This window comes from Ambystoma mexicanum, chromosome 3p, assembly GCF_040938575.1.
Source record: "Ambystoma mexicanum isolate Mex_15411 chromosome 3p, UKY_AmexF1_1, whole genome shotgun sequence".
In the NCBI taxonomy this organism is placed as follows: domain Eukaryota; kingdom Metazoa; phylum Chordata; class Amphibia; order Caudata; family Ambystomatidae; genus Ambystoma; species Ambystoma mexicanum.
In genome coordinates, this window is record NC_090925.1 from 1,194,121,565 (window position 1) to 1,194,140,951 (window position 19,387).

Here is a 19,387-nt window from a genome sequence, read left to right on the forward strand (position 1 = left end):
ACAACCATTGCTTCACTGGAGCCTTCCCTTCCCCCCTAAAGCACTCTCTTGTGCACCTTCTTCTCAAGAAACCCTCAGCCGACCTCTCCTACCTGGCTAACTATCACCCAATCTCCTGGGCAGACTCCTGGAAAAACTGGCCATCTCCCAGCTTAATCTTTGCACTGAAACTGTTGGTTGTCTCCATTTTCAGAGCAGCCAGAAGCGCAGAATCTGCACTCTTGAACATCCATGAAGACCTGCTTTCTAACCTTGATTCTAATCTCCCCCTCTGTCCTCATCTTATTCGATCTCTCTTCTGCCTTTGACGTGTTCCACCATGGAATCCTGCTCAATCGTCTCCATGATAACTAGGGTATCGGCGATCAGGGACTGGCCTGTCTGACCTCGTTCCTCTCTGACTGACCCTCCCAGGTCCAACTTGGGTCCTTCCTTTCCTCTATCTCACTCTCTACCTGTTGTGTTCCCCATGGGGTCTAAACTCTCTCCCAGGCTGTACAATAAATACCTGGCACCTCTCGCCCACTGCATTGCTACTCTCTGCTCCAACTTTCAGTGCTATGTGGATGACACTCAGCTCGTTTTCAGGCTCCCCTCTGCCACCTATTCTCCTTCTCTCATCTCTGACTGTCTGCTATCCAGGAGTGGTGTGCCGCCAACGATCTCTGCCTTAATGCCAGTAAGACAGAGATTCTCCACATTGGCACACCTGCACCCTCCTTTCCTGTCACTCTCTGGCCAGCCTCCCCTATCCCTCTTCCTGCTCCCACTGTGAAGCTAAGAACCTCAGGGTCTTCTTTGACTCCACACTCTCCTTTTCTCCTCACATCTCTGACATCTCTAAGAAGTCAAACTACCAACTGCATCTCCTCAGAGGTATGCTTCCTTTCCTCTCCTTCCCCCAGAAGCTCACTGTCTCGAGCACTGGTTCTCTCTAGGCTGGAATACTGCAACAGCCTGGTTTTAAATCTGCCTGGTTCTACTCTCCGCCCTCTGCAACTCCTCCAGAACAGGAATGTGAGACTTGTCCTTGGCTTCAAACCCAGGGATCGTATTTCCCAGCACTGAAATATCTGCATTGGCTCTCAGTGGCTGCAAGGATTAAGTTCAAGACCCTCTGAATTGTCCACACGGCCTTCTGGGCCTCAATACCTCCAACTCTCTCTTTACAAATACCGTCCTACTCGAGCTATTCGCTCCTCCAACTCCCTCAGTGTCAGCCGCTTCTCCAAGCAACAGATTGGTGGTAGCTCTCATTCTTTGGCTGGTGCCTCCCTCTGAAACAGCCTCCCTGCCTCTCTGAAACTTAAGGCAAACCATCTCCGGTTCTGGAAGCTCCGCAAGACCTTCGACTCCCTTCTCCTAATGGTGCAATGATCTTCTTTAACTTTCAAAGGTCCTCTAAATGTGCAATCTTTAAATAGTCTCTGGTTACCTTCCGTATGAATTCGTGTAATTCTCTCACAATATATTTGATTTTTCCTCTAGCTTGATGTACTGTCCTCCAAAAGTCCTTTCTTGGACTTTGGTCTGTTCTTGGATCCAGGCTGTTTAGCCTTCTGTATTTTGGTACAACATACTCTCCTAGGCGATGTAACTTTTTTGTTTCTCTTGTCTTTACTTCATAGTATTTGCTATCAAATATGCTATAATCGTTTTTTCCTTGCATAACCGGCTCTCATCCCGTCTTCCCAAGGTAACTTTATCCCAGTTTTAATTGCCTCTTTCTCAGGGCCACTCTGGATTCTTTTTGAATTATAACAAACCCCCTGTGGCCTCGCGGTCCTCCAGTTCTCCCTGTTACCTCTGTCCTTACAGGGGAACATCTCCGGGACCTGCAGTTGCTCTGGACCATTTCTTTCCTCCCACGTCTTTGCTGGCTCATTCTCGGTTTTGTGCTTTTCTCACTACACTCGGCATCCCGGTATCGCTTATGATACCAGGACAGGTCGCTGCACTCAGCGGGGTATTGTTGGCTCTGTTGATGGGGCAGCTGACTACCACAAAGGATCCATGTTTGCACCTCCCCCGGAATTAGGGTTCGCTTCCCCTTTGCTTCTCTCTGCCTATTTAGGCTGGGGCATCCGTGTCCCTCTCTCTCTCTCTAGCGCCAAGCATTACTTAACTTCATGGTCTCTGGGACTCTGCTCGGCTCCACCGCTGTCAGGTGTTGTGTTTCCAGCAGGCCTCCTTTGCTGGTGTATGTGCCTCTCTCGAGCCTCCTTGTTCTACATGGCCTCTATTTGCATCCTCCTCATCCCAGTCAATTGGAGATGTATTTCTTAAAGTGACAGATTCTTTCTCTTGAAGATAATGGCATACTTTGTGTGTCTTCAGCCAATCTTCTAAAGGTGGTTGTGTTTTTCACGTTGGTTCATCTCATGTATTCCATCACAGGGAATGGCGTAGGGAGTTCCTCAATGGAACGGGAGTCCTTGTCCCCAAGAGAGGAGTCTCTCCCAGTGAGGTCTTAATTGCCCAGACCAGTAGGGTGGATCTTGCGGAGCGGCCAAACCACCCTAGACACAAATGGGGATGCTCCTCCTTGAGGAGAAGGGACAAATACCCTAGATTCATCACAGTCCCAAACAACTGGCATGACAAAAGAAACCTCTAACTTCAAGGGAACAACATCGCAACAGTTTAATGTCACAGACAAGAAAGATATACATTAGTGCCTCTGGCATTCATGTCAGAGAGACCATTTTATATCATGGCTCTCACTCATGCAGCCCACAGGGGCCCCCTGCTACAAAGTTGTGCTCAACCGCTGAGGAGCTAACTCACGTAGAATGTGAAAGTGAGGACACTGACACGCCTCTCTTTCTCAGCATCTCAGGGGATACAATCTTGCACATTCCCTACAATAAAAGGGATTTAAATGTAGCAAATTGCTTCTCATGCTTTCGAAGGAATTTCCCAACTTTGTATTCACAGGCATAGAGACCATGGCTCATTCAGGCATTGCCAAGAGTGTACCCAGAGGGAAAGATGACGATTCCACATTGATCTATGAGCCTTTTAAAAATCAAAGATAGTGGTAGGCCATAATGTAGACTCAGGCCAGTCACACAGCCACCAACCCATGGCTTTAACACCTGACAACACAACCCTCAGCCAGCCAGGTGGAGGGGAATCCCTACAATAAAAAAAAAAAACTGCTCAATCAGTATGACAAGGTGGGTTTTGCAAATAGGATTTGAAGGAAGAAGAACGGAGGAGCATGGGAAGAGTGAGATCAAAGCACAAGGAGGGAGCTGGAGGGAGAGTTTGGAGTAAGAGAGAGGTGACATCAAGGGGAGAAGAGGTGTTGGAGAGTGGAGGAATCTGGAAAATATATGTCATCAGTTGGAGCAGATGGGGAAGATGCTGTGGCGAGTGGAGGAGGCAGGCCATTTGCCGGAGACCGAGATTGGTAGGAAGGTTGAGCAAGATGTTTCTTCAAGAAGCTCAGTTTCCAGGAGGAGAAAGGAGGTGGAATGCCTTGGGACATATGGCACAGCAGAAGGAGCTAGAGGGTGAGTTATCATCACTAGATGTGAGGAGGTGAGAGGATATCACCCCTAGCAAGAGAGAACAGGGAGGTTCTGGTGGATTAGATCACTATAAGGCAGATCTCAGAGGAAGCGGGACAAAGAACGAGATTGTGCAATCTCAACAGGTGCTAGTGATGTGTTAGTGGTCAGAAAGGCCATATTTGGGGTAGGGCCACCCAGGAAGGCTACAGCTCCCATCTCCATGTACTGGTCAGGAAAGGGACTTGTACTGGCAAAGGTCACTCATTGGGCCTCATCAAAGTTGGGTGCTAACCCCGACAGTATTACAGCCGGGGCTATTAGCCCAACCGCCAAACCCCTGGCGCTATTAGCGCGGGATCATGGGTTTGGCGGAATGGTTAGTCCTCCATCCCCATTGGGCCCATTCGGGAATTTCCCATTCCCCATTGGGCCCAATGGGGAATGTGTGACACTATTACCGCCAGTGGTATTAGTGCCTGTGGTAATAGCGCTGAGAATCAGCTGAATTGCAGCAGATTTGCCCCCATCTCTAAGCTGTGGGCAAATCCACCAAACCCGTGATCTGGCAGACCCTTAAATGTGGCTGTAATAGCATTACCGCTGCATTTAAGGGTTACCGCCAAACTCGTGATGAGGCCTTGACATTGTCTCAACCTCCTATTTGAGACTCATCAACTGGGTCCAAGCATGGAGTGTCCCAGCAACGGAAGCCCCTCTTACATTCTCAATCAACAGGTGTTCAGGAACCCCAAAAACCCTCAGCCTAAAGACATTGACCAAGGATGATTATCGGACAAGGGATCCTGGTTTAACAGCCCCCATTACAGGAACTGTTCTGAGAGACATTTTGTTACACTTTTGGCAAAAGACATGATTCACCTTTAGATTTCTGTTAACTGTTTTGAAATGTATCCTCCTGTACCAACAAAAGGCACTAGGGTGTCAGTCTCTTTGTGGATCCTCTAAGGAACTCATGGTGGCAACAGTAAAGACAGAAACAAGTGATCACAGTTCAAGGGTGTTTATTAAACTGTAAATGCAGGGTGGAAAAATGCTTAACCTAAACCTAAATATGAGATGGGAGCAAGCTTTAACCATCAAATGAAAAATAAGGCAGTCTGTGTGGTGTCTTTTCAAAGTAAAAGGCCTATACTAAAATACAAAAAAATATTGCCAAATCCTTACAACTAATTGGGTTTTCAATAAAGAAAGAAGTGTTCACAAATAATACATCAGGATGTGATAGCCAGGCATCTCCCTTGCCCACATTTTGAGTACGGGACAAAGTGGATCTCCTGAGCATAGAACACGTTCGAGCTTTCCAAGCACGAGCCAACAGTTCCGTATCAGCCATCAGGTTCTTTGATGGTTAAGTCTCTTTTCAATAAAAAGTCTTTTGCCTTCGAGGGCCTGATGTATACAACAAAAAAAAGAATTTCCTTTCCAAATGGATTTTGGGTGATGACTTTTCACCCCTGGATCTTCCTCAGTCGGGCTCAGATCCAAAAGCCAAGTGGGACAATCCACTTCCCGTAGTCTTACAATATTCCCTGCATTCACGAATCATAATGTCTTTTCAAACAATTCACTGTGGACATTCCTCAGTCGGGTTCACTACAGTCAACACACTGTTCATGGGACTTCAGGCTTCACCCCTTCTTGTTAGCATCCCTCCGCCAGGTTCACTCTTGCCAAACTTTGAAACACACTAATTCATGCGGTAATATCACCATGCGGGATTCATTTCCCTTTGCTTCACAATCGTCGGTCAAAGACGTTCGACTGTACAGAGTATTTTACAAGACCCTTGAATTACCACTTTGAGCTCTTTTCGCCTTTCCCAAGGGCTTTTAGAGTTTTCTGTGTGAGCACCTACATGGTGCCCGACTCCTCTCTTGCTGGTTTTACCCATATTTATCAATAGCTTTACACAGATCAAATTAGCCGTTTGCTACTTTTTGTTCAACACTGTTCAGTCTCTTTCCGACTCTCCCCTCACCTCGCTGGCTGTGATGAACTGCTTGCCTTTCTTTCACTTTGGAGTCAAGGTTGGTACCACAGACACTAACATCTCTCCCCGGCTTGGTAATCACCGGAAAAGTGCCTTGTGTACTGTGGACATCTGCTGCAACACATGCTGGTTATTCTTCACAGTCATGGGATTCCTGCAGAAGTTTTAAAGGCCTTGGTCAGAAATCACAAGGTTGCTTCTCTCCTTGTCACCCTCTCAGTATTTGCCGTCTTTCTCTTCCCTTTGAACTGCCGTGCTGAGTTGACTCTTACGTCGTGCGGTCTGCCTTGCTTGTCCTGTGTTCTTGTGCTTCACCTTTTTTCCCTGTGGGGAAGGGAAAGCGCCATCAGGTGTGTGTAATTTTGGTCAATTGGTCAATTGCCTGACCGTTGTATTGGGAAATGTCAGATAAACAACGCTGGTGTTAGTCTGTTGTCTTTCGTGTTGTGCGAAAGTGTTGGTGCCGGAAAAGGGGGGAGAGGAGTGTTTTGGAATATGAAATGAAAGAAGGGGGATACCGCATCTCACCCATTGTTGTCCTACTCCCACTCCCAAAGGAGCACCCCAACCAGGTGATCCTCCCTCATTGGTCCACCACCAGAAACTGTATCCAATAGCGATGGCCATGTCCTGGACACCTGGATGAAAGATCCCCAGGAACTAGCTACAGAGACACCTTCAGGTTTCTCACAATCCCCACCCAGTTACTCAGTCACATAGTCCACTGGCTTGATATCAGGGACAACATTTGTATACATAGCGCTATGAATGTTTTAAGTGAGGCAAAACAACCTGAGAGAAAAATCTATTTAATTGTATTTTACCCTGTGTTGTAATGTGATAAGACCCAATTTGTTTGCATCATCAGACCTTATTATGATTATGAGTGGTTAAAAACTGGCAGTAACCAATGTACTGATACTTTTATCATATCATCATGTTACAAATGTACCTGAAGAAAATTGAGAAATTACCACTTGCAGAATTATCCCAGAAGTAATGTCTCCAAACCCCAATGTAGTCCTGTAGGACTCCACAATGCAGAATAACTCCACCTTGGAATCAGGCTGTAGGAGGGACCGCTTTTGGGGGATTTGCCATTGATAATTCCACTCTACTCGTACTTAAGCCCATTGTCTTGCTTTCTAGAATACAGAAAAGTGAAGCAAAATAATGATTTAGCTAAGCATTGTGTTTACAAGAATATGAGATTCCAAATTATAATTCTGCCACATTAAGACTCTGAATATATACGGTTCCATGTGTTAATATCCCCGCAAAAATATCGCCATACAAAAATATGGTCTCGGATGTCTTACAAACGTCAACTGAAGCCTTCATCTTTTAGACTTCTTATTGCATTTCAGTTATTTTTCAATGTAAATGTATGTGTTAATCTTTCGGCATATTTGCATGCCTTTGATCGCATTTAGATAATACCAGCTGGCTAAAGTAGTCTGCAATCTTTTTATTTTTTTATGTTTTTACTGGTCTTCAAACAGAACGAAAAATAATTGAGCATTTCATTTGTTACGGCACTCAGGATCATAGAGTAGCTTTAAATCAGTGTTAGTTCATTTCGGCTTAAATGATATGCTTCTTTGTCTGCGTTTCTTATTGTACTCCACTAACATAGTATTGATTTTACCGTTCACTAATACATCGCTGCTTATGTTTTAACTTAATTTTACAGATTGTCGTATTGATTGGATTCAATGTTCTTGCCGTTTACCAGTAATATCCAGTTTTAATGAGATTCTATAAATCATGTTGGCAGGCCTTACACAGTGTGACTGCCTCTCTAAATGTGTGATATTCTGTCAACAGCATTATTTGGTTATCTAGTTGAATTCCTCATGCAATGGTATTCAAAGGACAGTCTTTGATGTAGAATAAAACAATTGCAGCAGCCATGAAGTTAGTTTTCCTTTTTAATCAGATGGAAATATTAACACTGTATAAGTCACTGCAGCATTCTAAATGCTGGCATGTTGATGACATTTGTATGCTGTTGAATTGCTGTGTGGGACAATGGTGACTTGCTGCACCAACGGGGACTTGAATATTAACATCGCAGAGGGCCTTAATAACCCGCTGAGTCTCCAAGAAATGCCAAGGGTTTAATCATTGATGCACCAATATTCACATTTGGGTAAGGTTGCACAGGCTTACGTAAGAAACCACATCACAGGTTGTAGCAGTGGACATTACAGAAATCATCTTCTGGATTTTTGACATTGAATGCACTATTTGAGTGTGTCTTTCTACGGTTTGCTGAGTTGGTGTATGCGAGGGGATCAGCAGTCGCTGAAGGAAGCCCATGTTTCCTTCTTAGTATGGGTCAGCAATGATAATAGGTCGGGTTTGTATATGAAGGTTCTTTGTAAAGCATATGAATTGCTTTGTGCAGATAACTTTACCTTACTACTATGATAGCTTCTCACAGGATGAGCATGGTGGTGGAGTCAGGAGCTGCCCTTTGATAATAGCATATATTGTTTATGTTTTTCTTGACCAGTGACAGGAGGCTCGTGGAGGAACAGATTGCTGTGTCTTGCTTCTATTGTGGAGTGTTCATTTGGCATTTGTGTGAAGTGCACAATTGAGCCTAAAGGATTAATCAGGGGGCACACCAACCACCAAGCAAGCATACTAAGGCACTCATTTCTGATGATGGCCACTGTAATTGGGAGAATGCAAACATTCAGTGAGGATCCTTATAGAGTTGTCTAAGCATCTGTCATGCACCCTGCTGGTTGGCGCTTGAGGAGCCAGTGGAGGACTCGCCTCCACTGAACATGCCATCACATTATTCGTGGGTTCTTATTCCTTTGTCTCCCAGCGGTCGGCACATTGCAACCCTGTTCCAGCCTTCCGCTTTGGGTGATACGCTGTTTCCCTCTTTTGGCCCACAAGCCTGCTTTCCTTTTCTCTGGCTCTCCGGAGCAGTCTTTCCTTTTCGCCTGCCTCCCGCTCCCCGGTTCGCCAGTGCCTCCTCTCCCTCTCTTCCGCGCTGCAGGTCCCTTCCTGCCCGTGCTTTAGCCAGCTCTCCCTGCCTCGCCGTCTCGTCTGGCATTCTCTCTCTCTCTTTTCTTTTTTCCCTGGCTCTGTCCAACGGATCTCCCGTTCGCTCTCTTCTCCTATCCTGGAAGTCTCTTACCCTCTTTTCGGTTGTTTCCCCCCGGCTCCTACCGCTTATGAACTGCTCTTACCTTGTCGCTGCCTAGCGGTTTGTGAGCTGATCCGCTGCATTTCACCTGCATCTTTGCCGCAGAGCAGTACGGAACCTTCGGATCAGAAGGGGATTCTTGTGCTACTCGTCGGATTTCCACATACACTCCTGTAAGGGATATTCAATCAACACTACAGCCAAGTCAATGCCTAGTCTGGGATGCTGAGGAAAACCCTTATTAATGTATTTTTATGTCTAGTTCAGTATTCTGGATGACCACCCTTGTATAACACCCCCTCTTAGAATCCCCCTGACCCTACTGAGCCAAGAAGTAGGTTTGTTTTGCAAATTAAAAGGTTTATTTGAGAATTTAAACAATATATATATCACACTTTATAATAAATTAATATCTGATAGTACACTTAGACATATGATGTTGATCAACAATGGGTAATCTGGCACTATCACACTTCTTTACAATCAATGAGGAGTTAGTATAGGATGGATAAAGTAGCAAAAATACTTTTATGATTTCAAGGGAAAAGCAATGAGGAATAAAATGCAGTACATAAATACTTGATATGATTTTAGCAAAAGATAAGATAATCACTTTTCCTCTGGCAATTCACCCCCCTCCCCTATGCAATGTAAGAAATGGAAGGAGATGGAAAGAGGAGCACACAGTTCTCAAGAATCCCAACAAATCACACTTTATAATGCAATACACAGTTCCAGTTCTCCCAGCAAGCTTAGGGAAAACAGGGATGAGTTTTAAACACAGGCGAATTACTTTAATGTGGTTTGCAAGGAAGTGAAAAGGTGCTAAAATTGCTTTTAATCCCCTCTAGAGGTTCAGGGTAGGTGATGGCTACTTTATATTAGTTCAGGCTCACTTTAGCAATGCTCTATGAGTTATTACCAAGTTGCAAACAGATTTTAACAAAAAGAAAGAATGGAGCTGCTATTTTGACAAGTGGAGAAATTGAGCCAAAATCGCAAATCGTGGTAAATTTCGCGAGTGCGTGTCTCGCGATTGCGGAAAAAGTATAGGGAGTAGGAAGTCGGTTTTAGGTTCGTTGGAAAGCCTAGATTCTAAGCTTAAATCTCGTTCCTAGCCCAAACGGTTCCAGAGATATGGACGATTAAATAAAGGTAGATTTTCGGATTTAAAGTAAAACTCAAAATGACAGGTGACAGCTTGCAGCTTCAAAATTGACAGGTGACAGTTGTGCAGCTTTACAAATGACAGATGACACGATTTCTAGGAGGCTGTTCTACTTAGGTTAAAATAGTTTGGATTAGATTATTTTAACTAAGAGATTGGTTCTGCACAGTTCTGCTAGGTACTCACAATATAAATTTGAAATTGGCCTCGCCACGGATCTGGTCAGGTTTTGGACTGGACTCCGGTTCTGGTCTCGGCACCTCACAGTGATCTGGGTCAGCTCTCTGGTTCTGCTCACAGCGGTCTGGGTCACTCTGGATCTCTGGTCTGGTCTCTGGCAATTGTTCTTGGCAAAAGAATTCAAACAGCTCGCCCGGCTGTGGAATAGTTTGCAAATGATTTTAAGGCTGCTGAGGCCTGCTGAGAAGAGTTCTCAGTTTGTGGGTTTAGGCCCTTGCTTTAAGTTCTGAAGTAAAGTTCTGGTCTTTGGAGATTGATGGATTTGAAGTCTGGATCTCTGGATGTGAAGTCGTCGGTCAGCATGCTCCGCAGCAAATGGAATTGAATGTCCCTACCTGTCCCAGCAGTCTCTTTTTATGTGTTTTGGAAAGTAGGTGTGTGCGTTGGTCATAACTAAACCTGCCCCTCTCACTTATCATTGGCCAATTCCTCCTCTCTCCCTTGATTGGGGGAAGGAAATGTGAGTCAGAGTGATGCTGTAGGTTTTAAGGTCAGAGGAACCTCCCCTTGTCAGATTGCACACAAATCTATTTCTGACCCAAATACATATTTATCTATGTACCATTTGTTTTTACATCACCTACACAAATCATATATCACATGAGGTAGGCACTGTTCCGACTCTGGCGTTTCTAGGAGCTTGGGTAAAGAAATGGCAACTTATTTTCGATTTTAGTGGGTTATGCAACATTGGTTTTTCATAAAAATGTATACACATATACACGGCCTGTCCATACATACTCCAGTAAATTCCCATGTCTCTAGCTTAAACACAGAGTCTGTAGTATCAATAAATAGCAGGGTTTTGCCCCAGAACATGATACAAATTGGAGTTTGGGCTTGAATTGTGGGCAAAGTTTTCATTTTAAGAATCCCCAAATTTCACATTTCTGTCATCTGGTTACCAAGATTTATCAGTGTTTCTGTAAAATATATATTTGCTTTCAATTCAAAGTACTACAGTGTTTGAGTCCGCCCCCAAAGTTTGGGGATGACAGTGATCACATGTCTCTCCTGGCTGGCAGATCTTTGTTGACAGGAAACAGTCAAAATCACCATATCCTATTCAAGGGAAAAGGTCTTTTGTGTGGGCTCCAGCAAGCTGAGGTCAACAGACCAGGGGGCCACTTTGCATTTGGTTAGCATGACCATGTGATATCCTGGGCTTTCTGAGGTGAGAAGGTTTCCCAGCCTTTTGGCCTGTTAATCAAATCAGATTGTCTCTGGGAACAGCAGGTGGTTAGATTTTCAATTAACCCACAAGCTTTGAAGTCCCTGCCCCTCTTGCAACTCCTAAATACAGTTTCCCTGTCAGAGTTTAGACCGCTAGCGCCACCTTGGGGAATTTGTCGGTACTGCATCAATTTTTGAGTTGTCTTGAATTACTGCATTTCAATAAGTGGTCTTTTGCTTGATAGTATAGGACCCTTGCTTAACATTGTTTTGATGACATCCTTACAGTAGAGTGGTGATGTGGAACCCCCCCACAAGAAGGTTGTATCTTTGGAGTGGTCTCGTGCCAACTGCGCAGTTCTCCTATTCTGGCGTGAATGTGGGCGGCGATAGCTCATCCCCACATCCACCCAGTCTATTGATTTAGTTTGTTCTGGAATAGAATAATGGACGGCGACAGCTCATCCCCACATTTACCCAGTCTATTGATTTAACATGGTTCAAAACCCTTGACACTCCTTCTCACCAATCTTTTGGGGTTTTTTGTGCCTTCGGAGGCTTTCCCCCCCATTTCCCTTGGGTATTCCGGGAGAGGGGCCGCTGACTCTGTGTACACTTCACAGTCACAGTGGCTTCCTCCAATGGTAGGCCCTATTTACACACAAAAAAGGAATTCAGAATCCGTGGACCCTAAGAAGTTACCTTCTCCTTGTTCCAGTTCAACATGTGAGGAGGAAGGGGACTCGTTTGAAACTGAAAGTGAGCCATCAGAAGCGGACTGACAGCATGCCCCATTCCCTGAATGTTTCTACATCTCCCTTTGTCAACCATTGGTGCAAAGAAATGCTACATTTCTTGTGGGTAATCTTTTTACTCAAAATACACAAAGAAGAAAAGAAACTCTCAACTTTTATAAATGAAATGGAATCATTTTTTTATTTAAGTTAGACTGTTAAATATAAAGACTCTCTGGACTCACCAGTACTACCCGTTTTAGGTTTTAAAGTATGAACCACATGGAGGTAGAACCTCAAGAGGCTTGAAGGAAGGGAATTCAAGGACAATGATGATGAAATGTTGGCATTGGCATGATAGAGATTGCCGATAAGGAATCAAATAATTTCCTCTGGTTACTTTTTTGGCCTCATCCGAGTCTGTAATGTGCAACCCGGGTGCCGATCCTCACTATACTAGGGATATGACCCTAGCAAAAACCTTTAGCCCCAGCAACTGTATAAGTAGGTTTTCAAATCATGTATCAATTGTAAAAATATAACACCAAAACATAGACACTGGTTAATTCATTCTTAAAATTCAAAATGGGCGGGGGTAAGTGATGCAGACAACCAACATCTTTGAAGAGACCCCTTTCTTCCATGTCCCTGCAATCTTCACTGTAAGAAACTGGCTGTTTGACTCAATCTAACATGTCATAAAAGTAGAAATTAGAAGTTCTTACTAAGGATCCCAAAAATTCAACACAGTAGGACAAAGATATGAAATAAAAACGACATGAAGAATCGAATACCTCAAACCCATTCATCCCACTTCATGGTTTATTTAGATTAATATCAATTACAATAACTGGGAGAAAATATTCAAGGCAATTGCTAAAAATTACAAATGGTCTTGTGTTAACTGAAAGGTTATTTAGAAATGGAAGCATGGACAAAATGGCAAACAGAATGAAAGAAAAGGACAAGAAACTACATTTGTACATTTCTCAATGCCTAGAAGGCACCAAAAGTTATAACAGGCCGATGAACCATGATGTCTTAGAATGGCAATCAAGAGAATAAAATAACAGCCCCTTTATAGTAAGAAACCGTATCATAACATCCACAGGCAAACTAGAGCATATACAAATCCAACAGAGGAGCAAATATACCAATTAAAAAGGCATCTTTTACTACTGAACAAAACCTCAATTCTTCATTGATGAAATTATAAATTGTATGTACCAACTTTAAGGTGAAGATCCAAAAACAGCAGTGTTGGTGGACACCTGTCCTAAGCAAACGATTCTGTGAAATATGGGTAAAAAAGGAAGAGTTAGCCTTATAAAACTCAATTCCTGTCCTACTGCAGGAGCTTTGGCGAGTTGAGGCTACAGAGGTGAGCCCGCTACGCAACACCTTCTTTAAGAGTCGAGGCAAGTAGGACCTCACCAAGAGAAACTCCTTCTTTGGGATTAAGGACTCTTGTTCCCTTGAGGAACTCCCTAGAAACAACCGGAACATTGCATACATGACGTGTTCCAAAACCACAGAAACTCCTAACTGCTGGGATGAAGAAATACTGAATGGCTGCCAGAATCTTATAGGCAAGGAACATGTCCTTTTAAATCCAAACATCCCATACAGTGGGACGAGTAGGTTAAATAATGGACACCGGACGTATAGAAATAACAGAGGCAGGCTCAGCACAAGTGGACTAGCCTGTGAGTTTAATTTTGCTTGAGGCAGGAGACGTGAACGCTGAGAAGTAACCTAAGAAGAGACGCTGGGATGCCAGTGCCAGGGTTTCAGCCGAACACTGGAAACCCAGAGAGGAGAGATGGTGAGACGGACGTTGAGACGCCAGAGCCAAGGCAGCAGCCAAACATGAGAAAGCCTGAGAGAAGAGACGGCGAGAGAGAGGCTGAGATGCCAGAGCTTAGGTAGGCACCAGCTCAGCATGAGAACCCACAAAGAGGTGGTGGCGAGACTATGGGAACCCCGTTTTGGACAATCGGTCCCTCCAACATCACTGATACCCCCATGCATCAAAGAACATGAAGTGTTCGATGCCATCTGAATGGACAAAAGTACCGAAGAGAGAAGAGAAAGCTGAAGGAGAAACAGGACGCTGAACCGCATGTCTGCAATGGCAGGAGACGGGAGAAGAGGTCTCAAAGGAACAAGGTTCCCCGAACCTTTTCCGCCACATAATAGAAGATAACAAGGAGAACAAATATAATGGGCTGTCAAGAAGCAATCAGTATGCTAAACATATAACTCATCTCAGTAGAAGTCACAGGATAAAGTTCCCCTTTCAGGAAGTTACTGAACTATGACACTTTAAGAGTAAACAATAACATAAGAGAAGAGAATAAAATAAAGTTAAGCCAACTGGGGACAGCAACACCCGAGGAAATGGGGAGAGTTAAAAACCAATTTATACAAGAAGAGAATATCCAAAGTAGACCTTATGGTCAATCTTAGCTTAGAGAAATCAGACAAGTGAAGCTAAACAAGAGGTCAATAGACCAGACACAATCAAAGCACAATATATGAAGAGAGAAAAGCTGTTTTGACATAAGAAACCCAAAAGGAACTTTTGAAGATAAGGGAAAACTACAAATTGAAACGTGAAGAACTACAGAGCCTTATGCAAAGCATCACAAGTGACTATTTAAGGATTTCCCATTAGGGAAGAATCCTACATTCTGGTACTAGAAGTACTCTTAGGAGAAGGAAGTCATTCTCCACCTGTAAGTTAGTTTATATAGTAGCAGGGTCAGTTAGGGTAGTTTTGGACAGTGGACCCATTTTCCTTTGGACATTCATGACTGATGGACAAGCACCTTAGTTGGAAAATAGGCAGGGACCACGCATAGAGACTGGGGAAGTTAGGCCTTATCTTACGTTAATAAAAATATTGCAAACCATGTCCATCAAGTGTCTGTGACCTTCTTCTGACCCGCCACAGAGCCCAACACTCTTGATCAGTTTACTGCTCTTTACATAAAAGAGTAATCAAGGCAAATGATCTTCAGAAAATGGACAACAAGCCATAGAAGTGAATTGGGGCTAGGCGTTTGCTAAAACGTTTACTGCACTTGCTGATCATTGGTTTATATATCCACTTGCAAAATACAGGACACTTAAACAAATACAATTAAGAAAGTGCATGATATAAACTTCAGTGAAATCAGAAGAAATTAGCTCATGAGCGGAACTGCATTAGCCAATCTATAAAAGGTATGACAGTAAGACTGTTCTGAAAGGGACAAGTTGCAATTTAACAACTACAATTGCATATCCTGGCTCAGACCCTTTGTCACTAAACCTATAAATTGTGGGCTTGTTTCTGACATGGTGCTTGAATCCATGAACTAGTGCTTCAGTGCCCTGTGCTATGTGAGCATGGCTTAATGCACTGAATCCTCTAGTCATGTGCTGAGTGACAAATCTGGCCAATGTGTCCCTTCTTCCCATGGGGAAGCCACCGCCTTTGCGGCTCGGGAGGTGAACCCACTATCAAGACCCTCCCTATGGGTCTGAGAAAGTGGGACCTCACTGGAATAGACTTTCCTCTAGGGGACAAAGGCTCACATTCCTACCAGGAAATCCCTCCAAAGAACATTGCGCCTGCCTATATGGGAATGGAAAAGCCTGCAATTATTGCTGTGGATTGGGATCCACAACACTTTAACATTGCTCCCAGATATTTGGCTGAGGGTAATGCTGGGATCCTTGTGAAATCAACAGCTGATGCAGATCAACATGCTATGTGGAAATACAGCAGCGACAAAAAAGAGACAAGGAAGCTGGAATGGAAGAATCCTACACAGATAATTTGTTCTACGTTAGATAGACAGGTGTCACTTGTACATTTTCCTAATATTTTTATGTGTGTTCGAGGTTTTCTATTAAATACTGCACTCATTTGTGTGTCATTTAGATTGAGTGTGTTAATGTATTTTTTTGTGTATTCATTGCTCTAACCACACCTAATATTTATGGAATAAAGTGGTTTAATTTTATCTTACTTTAGACTTACTGTTAAGTTAATAAGCTGCATGTTTTGCTTTTTGATAATATACACTCATTCAGCCCCAGGTTGTTCACTGTTTTGGGAAACCTTTTCATTCCTGATCTCATATGTATTAGTTTCACCATACCTGCATGAAGACTGCTATTTCTCATGGTTTTATAATCAGAAGGTTTTGAATGATGGCAGCAAGCCATCAAAAACCCTGGAATCACAATAAATATCACTTCTCCCCTTTTGGAGTCACCACTCTCCCCTTACAACCATTTCCTCCCATGTGATCCACCCTCAGAATACGACCTCTAGGGTCAGGACCAGGTACAGACTGCCTTCCCCTGGGCACATGAGAGGAGATTTTATGCTGGGGATAAGTGATGACTCTTTTCTGGCCTCATCCGAGTCTGTAATGTGCAACCCAGGTGCTGATCCTCACTATACTAGGGATATGACCCTAGCAAAAACCTTTAGCCCAAGCAACTGTATTAATATGTTTTCAAATCACGTACCAATCATTAAAATACAACACCAAACAAGAGACACTGTCTAGTACATTCTTAAAATGTCAAATGGGAGGTGGGGGAGTAAGTGATGCAGACAACCAACATCTTTGAAGAGACCCCTTTCTTCCATGTGCCTGCAATCTTCACTGTAAAAAACTAGATGATTGACTCAATCTAAACTGTCATAAAAGAGATATTCGAAGTTCTTGTTAAGGATCCCAAAAATTCAGCACAGTAGGACAAAGATATGCAATGAAAACGGCATAAAGAATCGAGTACCTCAAACCCACTTATTCCTCTTCAAGATAATGGTTTATTTAGATTACTAGCAATTACAATAACTATGAGAAAATATTCAAGGCAATTGCTAAACATTACAAATGGCCTTGCGTCAACGGAAATATTATTTAGAAATGGTAAGCTTGGACAAAATGGCAAACAAAATGGAAAAAAAGGACAAGAAACTACATTTGTAAATTTCACAATGCCTCGAAGGCACCAAAAGTTATAACTGTTACCCTCACCTGGTCTCTTCGGAGGCGTTGGGGCACGGTTGCAGGCAACCCTGAACTTGAATCAACCCCCTTCAGGCATCTCCCTCAGTAGAAAAGCTGTGAGCGGTGGTACATGGTGATGCTGCTCCTGTGAATTATGGAAGATAAGCTCTCCGTCCTGCTACTTCTGGCAGGGGCGCGTGGAATGGGATCTAGTTCCTTCACTGATCCCTGAAAAGGATTAGGCCAGTCCTGCTGCGACTATGCTTCTCCTTATGATTGGTACGTCTTTCTTGAGCTCGTGTGATGCTGTTCGTTTTGTTTAATGTCTTTATATGTTGCTCCTATTTATGCACGCAATAATGTCTCTCTTCTGTTTTCTTCCCTTAGATGGAAATGCAGACTCAATGCAGCTGTGAGACGCGAGACACAGCCGGATGGAAGATGGATGCTACCGCAATGTTCAACAGCAGGTAAGTGATGGTTTAAGGAAAAGCGCGCAGTATGACGAAGCGCCACCTTAAACTGACTGTTTCCATGTCTAACCTTGTCTTCCATTTTTCCTAGCAGGTGTTGCTGTCGACGATGGAGTGTGCCATGCTGCGGTGCCAAGATGAAGATTTCAGCGTTCTGGAAAGTGTAAAGATGAATACTTGGATGGCCGAAGAGATGTACAGGTAAGAACAGCTTCCCCCAGTTGGTAAGTATGCTAGCAGGAATCAGGATGTCCAGGAAGCAGGATCTTCAACGGTAAGTCTGACCTCAGGCGACAGTGAGCGTAACGCTGCTTGCAAGTGCAGAATAACGCAAAGCGTCTGTCTTGAGGATCGGGGGAGCTTATATAGCTGAGATCGTAGGCACGCCCATTAATGCCGGTTTACCAGCCACACCCTGCCACTCCTAGAGAGAGAGCATGTGCGAAGGCAATCCATCCATTAGCAGCCACACCCAAGAATACACTTGGGGCTGCTTAATGGATAGAATGTTCAAGGTTAATGCATCCTGCTAAATGGAATGTTCAAGGTTAATGCATATGAAGTGCTATGTCCGTAATAAAAGTTTTTTGGTGTAAAATGGATGTTCTTGTTTACTTTTGTTCATGAGCCAAAGGCGCCAGTACAGTGTCCACCCAGGTCTCCTGTTCATGCGAGCCCTGCATGCCTGTGCCCCTGACTTCATGACCATGACAATAACACAGGCCGATGAACCATGACGTATTAGAATGGCAATCAAGAGAATAAAATAACAGCCCTTTTATAATAAGAAACCTAATCATAACATTCACATTAAAAGTAGAGCATATACAAGTCCAACAGTAGAGCAAATATACCAATTAAAAAGGCATAATTTACTACTGAACAAAACCTCAATTCTTCACTGATGAAATAATCAATATTATATACCAACTTGAAGGTGGAGGTCCAAAAACAGCAGTGTTGGTGGACACCTCTCCTAAGCAAAAGATTCTGTGAAATATGGGTAAAAGAGGAAGAATTAGCCTCATAAAACTCAATCCCTTTCCTTCTGCTGGAGCTTTGACGAATTGAGGGAATGTGCCTCTTTTCCGCAAGGGTCCCCCTGTGAGGTTACAGAGCTGAGCCCGCTGTGCCCCACCCTCCCTAGTGTTCGAGGCAAGTAGGACCTCACCAAGAGAAACTCCCCCTTTGGGGACAAGGACTCAGGTTCCCTTGAGGAACTCCCTAGAAACAGCCACACCATTGCATTCATGACGTGTTCCACAACCACAGAAACCCCTGACTGCTGGGATGAAGAAATACTGAATGGATGCCAGAATCTTACAGGCAAGGAACATGTCCTTTTAAATCCGAACATCCCATACACTTGGACAAGTAGGTTAAATAATGGACACCGGACATACAGAAATTATAGAGGCAGGGTCAGCACAAGCGGGCTAGCCTGTGAGTTTGAATTTCACTTGAGGTGGGAGACATGAACACTGAGAAGAAACCTAAGAAGAGATACTGGGATGCCAGTGCCAGGGTTTCAGCCGAACACAAGAAACCCAGAGAGGTGAGAGAGACGCTGGGATGGCAGAGCCAAGGCGCCAGCCAAACATGAGAAAGCCTGAGAGAAGAGACGGCGAGAGAGAGGCTGAAATCCAGGTAGGAACCCACAAAAAGGTGGTGGCGAGACTATGGGAACCCCGTTTTGGACAATCGGTCCCTCCAACATCGCTGATATCACCATTCATCAAAGGACATGAAGTGTCTGATGCCATATGAATGGACAAGAGTACCGAAGAAAGAAGAGAAAGCTGAAGGAGAAACAGGATGCCGAACCGCATGTCTGCAAAAGCAAGAGACCGGAGAAGAGGTCTCAAAGGAACGAGGTTCTCAGA